The sequence below is a fragment of the Gekko japonicus genome, unplaced genomic scaffold (assembly GCF_001447785.1).
Source record: "Gekko japonicus isolate JY-2015 unplaced genomic scaffold, Gekko_japonicus_V1.1 scaffold2015, whole genome shotgun sequence".
NCBI lineage: Eukaryota > Metazoa > Chordata > Lepidosauria > Squamata > Gekkonidae > Gekko > Gekko japonicus.
In genome coordinates, this window is record NW_015160281.1 from 426,322 (window position 1) to 432,321 (window position 6,000).

General features: G+C 43.1%; 1 protein-coding gene across 1 annotated transcript in view; it reads left to right on the forward strand.

Annotated features, from left to right (window-relative positions):
- Positions 1–6,000, forward strand: part of MECP2 (methyl-CpG binding protein 2) — a 108,957-nt gene that overhangs the window by 57,948 nt on the left and 45,009 nt on the right. The window contains exon 2 of the mRNA XM_015415501.1: positions 1,654–1,722. The gene's annotated coding sequence lies outside the window, so the exon portion shown is untranslated. The remainder of the gene's footprint in view (positions 1–1,653; positions 1,723–6,000) is intronic.

The window sequence follows — 6,000 nt, forward strand, 5'->3', positions numbered from 1 at the left end:
TTGTGAGTTAAAAAGGGCTTCTGGTGCATAGAACTTTAATTCATGTTTGTTTGTTTTTTAGATTCGAGTCCAGCGGCACCTTAAGAGACCAAGAAGATTTGGGGGGGGGGGTTATAGGGAGTCAGAGGAGCTCTGATTTTCAAAAGCTCACCCCCCCCCCAATTCTTGATAGATCAAGATCAGTAGCTGTGTTAGTCTGTCTGAAGCAGCAGAAAAGAGCAAGGGTCCAGTAGCACCTTAAAGACTAATGCAGAAGAAGAAGCGAGCAGTGACTCACAAAAGCTTGTACCCTTGCCACAACTTTTGTTAGTCTTTAAGGTGCTACTGGGCTCTTGCTCTTTTCTACCTCCCGAAAATCTCGTTGGGCTCTAAGATGCTGCTGGAATCGAATCTTGATCCTATACTGCAAACCGACAGAGCTACCCTCTGACAATATCTTCATGTTTTTTGGACACGGTTTGCCATTAGTGAAGCCTCGGTCGGCAGTCTTTTGAAGATCTGCAGCCCCCGGAATTTCAGTTACATTTTGCAAGTGGAAATCCTTCACGCTCACACACCCAGATCTCCTCCTCCAGGATGCTGGAGCCAAACTGGCTTTGGAGGAATCCCCCCAAATTGGCAGTCTGCTTGACAAACTGCTTGGAAAGAGAGATATTTGAAAAACAGACCACAACAAGTCCTTTTCCTTGACATTGTTGAGGCTGGTGATGCATCAAGAAATCTGGTGGAAAAAGCTGGGAATAATCGACTTCTTCCATCTTGTCTATTTAGGTCTCGGTGTTTTTAAGTTCCTTCCAAAAACCCACAACGGTTGTTCTTAGCAGCCAGCGATGCTTAGTGCTTGCTCTACATTTGTGAAGGACAGCTCTTTTGTCCCTGGTGCAGCCAAGGTGGTTCTCTAAAGAAAGACAGGTTTGGACAATCACGACCCAATCAGAGAACAAATGTAAAGAAAACAGTTGTGAGAGTCTGACCCACAAATCAAGCCGTCAACAAGACTTGCGAAGAAGATGCTTTCTGTATATTATTGTCAACAAGCACTACAACACAAAAAACAAATTCCTTCAAATCATACGAAAATCCTAGTGTAAAAATACATCATCAATGTCGTGTCCGGATTATATAACAGCGTTTCAAAATTGGATCTTCCTCAGGAAATATTAAAGTAGTACAAAAGCTCTCTTGCTCATAAAGTGCTTTACAAAAAGTCATGAAAGATAATACATTCAGATAGGACGCCGATCTCGATAAGTATTCAGGCTCAAATATGCTGCTAAATTTCTAATGGATCCCAGGCGTTTTGTGTTGTAGTGCTTATTGACCATAATATACAGAAAGCATCTTCTTTGTAAGTCTTGTTGACTGCTTGATTTGTGGGTCAGACTCTCACGACTGCTTTATAAAGAAAGAGCCACTATCTGTGTATGTGGTGGCAGCGGCAACAGCAACCATGACATGCCGCATCTCCCAGTAAAAGACACCCTGGCAAGTGGCGCTGCTATAATAATTTGTTCTTCCTATGACTGAGCATGCCATTTGCAGTAACTGCCAGGATGAAGTTTGTGGTCACCAAGGGCAACAATCTTCTGTTTTTAATACAGTTTAAATTCATTAATTTACCTGAAATATTTATATCCCGCCTTATCTCCTCAGACTCCAGGCAGCTAACAAAGCAACAAGAGTTTCAGGGACACAAAAACAGCCCAGCCGTCCGTCAACAAGGTAAAAAAAAAAAGATGCCCTGGTTTAAAAGCCCAGCCAAATGTTTGCTTCTCTCTGTATTGTGTCCTTGTCTGCCCGCCCTCCACATCAAGTGGCTAAATTCAACCACAGTGGTATGTTTTCATGACTGATACATGTACTTAGTGGTTTTTCGAGACTTTCCAGTCTTAACTCTGAGGTTCAGGACATGGCAGGTCTTTCCCATACCGCCAATTAAGTTACCAGAAGATTCCGCTAAAGGTGGCACGGTTGACGTTACTGCTACGCAGGGCTTTTTTTGTAGAAAAAGTCCAGCAGGAACTCATTAGCATAATAGGCCACACCCAACAGCAGAAACATTAGCATGTTAGGCCACACCCCTGACAGCACAGCTCATTAGCCTATTAGGCCACCCCCCCATGTTACCAGAAGTGTGGTCATCCAGCCACACCCACCTTTTGCTTCTTATTCTGTTTACCTTGTTTGTTGTCAAAACCCAGGGCCTTTTTTTGTAGCAGGAACTCCTTTGCATGTTAGGCCACACACCCCTAATGTAGCCAATCCTAATGAGTTTCTACTGCTGGGTGTGGCCTGTTATGCTAATGAGTTCCTGCTGGGCGTGGCCAACTTGGGAGCCAGCCGGAACTCCGTTCCTGTGCGTTCCTGCCCAAAAATAGCCCTGCTGCTACGTGTTATGGAACAGCCAAACGCATACCCAAAAAACCGAGCAGATGGTTCAGTTAACTAAACCCCCCAAAAAACTGGACTACTCAGACTGTTGCATGGACAGGCAGATAGGATATTGCAAACTAGTTACCTGCAGACAAGTGGATTTCTTGCAAAATTTATTGATATCTGAGAAGCCCTGCATTCCAAAAGGGTCCTCCAAATAATATCAGGGAATCTACTCTGTAACAGATGATAGGGTGTTGTCAAAGGCCCAAGGGGCCACCATGTATTATCAATAGCAGTCTGTACAATGGTACAGGGCAACTCTGATCCATTTCTTCTATGAGAATGCATAGTAATCTTGAGAGTGTGTATGTAGGGCAGATTAGGGGGTTCTGTTGGTATACTGCCCAACCATAGCTGTAATTATTTCCCTGTTTGGGGCTCAGGAAGTCATGTTTCAGTGACAGCTGGAATTCCTGGAATATCTCAGTCTCAAACTAGCTGGATAAAGTTTGCTTCCAGTGCCACCTTTAAGACCATAAGACACCGGGAGGGGAAAACAAACAAACTTGACCCAAAAACTGGAATCAAGAACCACAAGGGTTAGAAAGAAGTCTAATAAAGGGCCAGTAGTAAAAACCTAGTTGAAACTTATAATGTACAAAAATACATGTATTTATTAGAAAGGCAGTTAAAAACAAATAAGGGACCCATGAAAGCCTCGTTAAAAAGTTCAAGTGGCCTGAACGCAAGGGCCAACACACATGACCTGACGTGTTTTCGCCCTTTCGGGGGCCTTCTTCAGAGTTCAGAGGTCAAACAGTTTGAGGTACACGCTACAATCTCTCCTTATATATAATTGAATAGTGGGTGCCAAAGTTCTAATTCTAAAATGCACTCCCTTAGTGTATGGCTGATGGCACTGCTCCTCAGCATATATCGCCACCAATCAGAAGGCAAAGCCCGGGTCCCGCCCACACCACAACTGCTGCGACAACCTGGTCTTTTGCATATGGAAGCTGATTGGACTTCAGTCCATTCCACACCTCAAACTCCCCCCCCCGCAAGGCAGTTGGAATTTTCAGTTGCATAACATACCTCATAGGGGAGAGGAGAATGGGTAACAATGGTTACCACTCTCCAGGTGAGGGCTACAGATAACTCAAACATACAAATGCTCTTCAGGTAGCAGAGATCAGTCCCTCTGGAGAAAACAGTGGACTCTGTCATTAAACCCTGCTGAGGTCGCCACAGGAAACTGACACTGTTTGCCCAAAGCCAGAGCACTCTCCCAGAGCCTCTTTCAAGATCCCGTTGTATTTATTTCCGCAACGGGCATTATTTCTAGTCCCAGATAAGAGTGTACCGTTCTTCGGTCAAGGGTATACGATAGCTGCAAAGATGTTTGTGAGGCCTATTGATCTTGCTGCTTAACCTTCCTTTTCTTGATCAGGTCATGTGTACTGGCCTTTGTGTTGGGGCCACGAACGTTTTCATGAGGCTTTCATTGGGCCCCTTTTGTTTTTGACTGCCTTTCTAATAAATACATGCATTTTTGTATATTATAAGTTTCAACTAGGTTTTTAGTACTGGCTCTATATTAGACTTCTTTCTTACCCTTGTGGTTCTTGATTCCACCTTTAAGACCAACAAAATTTTATTCAAGGTATAAGTGTTTGTGTGCAAGCACACTTCTTCAGATGTAGCGAAACAGAATTTCCTCAAGCCTTACATATAGGTAGAGAGGAAATGAGGGGGGATTAGTCAACAGGAAGGGCTAGTTAGTCAAGATGCATAAATAACTGGGCGATTATAGCTGAGATTAGATTAAGGTGGTTGGTAAGAGTAGGAGCTGCGGTGGCTCAAGTGGTTAAGACGCTGAACTGCAGGCTGTGGAAGGTCAGTAATTCAGCAGTTCGAGTTGCCGCATGATGAAGTGAGCTCCCGTCTCTAGTTCCAGCTCCTGCCAACCTAGCAGTTCGAAAGCAAGAAATTGCAAGTAGATAAATAGGTACCACTTCAGTGGGAAGGTAACAGCGTTCCGTGCGCCTTGGTGTTTAAGTCGTGCCGGCCACATGACCACGGAAACGTCTTCGGACAGCGCTGGCTCTTCGGCTTTGAAACAGAGATGAGCACCGCAACCCTAGAGTCGGACTCGACTGGCTTTCGAGCAAGGGAACCTTTACCTTTACCTTTAAGAGTTGTGAATGGCAGTAAATTACCATACAAATACAAGAGTTAACAAACCGATGTGAGAAGCTATATTTATCGCTCAATTGCTTATGCACCTTGACTCTAATTAGCCCTTCCTGGCAACTAACACCCCCCCACACACACACCTATATGTAACGTTTGAGGAAATCTGTTTCAAAGTATCTAAAGGAGCGTGTGTATCTACCCATGCTAAGTCTCTCAATTCTGGCTTATACCCAGAATTGAAGTTTGTTATCTTGGAGGTGCCACTGGACTCAAAACTTCATTCTCACATCTGTTTGTTAACTCTTATATCTGTATGCTAATTTACTGTCATTCAAAGATCTTGGTTACCACCTTAATCCAACCTTAGCTATAATCGCCTGGTTTCTTGTGTATCTTGTAGCTAGCCCTTCCTGGCCACTAAACCCCCCCCCCCCCCCGCCACCTATATGTAATGGTTGAGGAAATTCTGTTTCACTGTATCTGAAGAAGTGCGCTTCCACACAACAGCTTGTACCTTGGATAAAATTTTGTTGGTCTTAAAGGTGCCCTCTGGACTTCAACTTCGTTCCGCTGTTTCAGACAACACAGCTACCCCCACCTGAATCAAAGTAGACACTAAGACGCTTTGGCATTTCGGGTCTGGGTTCTGCCACATATGCAGCTCTGCGATCTGACAAGTAGAGCCCCACAGGGCCGTTTTGGGGCACAGCGGAAGTCTGAAGTCCCTGTGCCCCTACCACAGTCCTAATCTGAATTGGGCCCCAGCCCACTTGGGAAGGTTGTTTCCTGAAGGTCACTTCGGACTGTGAGTAGAGATGTAAAATTTCTGGAAATTTCCATTTTTTGAAAAAACCCTGGTTTCCCCCCAGTTTTTTCTGGAAAAAAAAACCCAGAAATTTTTGGAAAAATTGAAAAAAAATGCTACATTAGCATCTCTTTTGTCTTTTCTAGATTGAAAGTAATTCTGTTACTTTAGGAACATAAAATATGACTATGGACATTTTTACTTGGCATGAAATCATCACAACTAGCATATTAAAAATATAGTGTATCCAAACAATTATTACAAACAGAATACCCACCCACATGCAAAAACAAAACTGAAACCTTTTTATTTTCTTCTGACAATAGCACCTCCTAAAGGAAGAAATGGATCTTGTTCTTGCATTGGAGAGTTCAGTTTGTAACCTAGGACTTGCTTGTCCTCAGTGCACAGAAATTAGATCAATCTGATACCATATATATATATGAAATGAATTGGAAAATATTTGAACACCTTGTCTTAAAATATTTTATTCATCATGTTAAAATAAAACGTTCCATAATCAATTTTTTTTTCTTTTCTCAATTTTTCCAATTTCTCAGAAAAAAACCAAAAAAGGCTTCAGGGAAAAAACGGGGAAAAAACGTTTTCCCCCCGAATTTTTC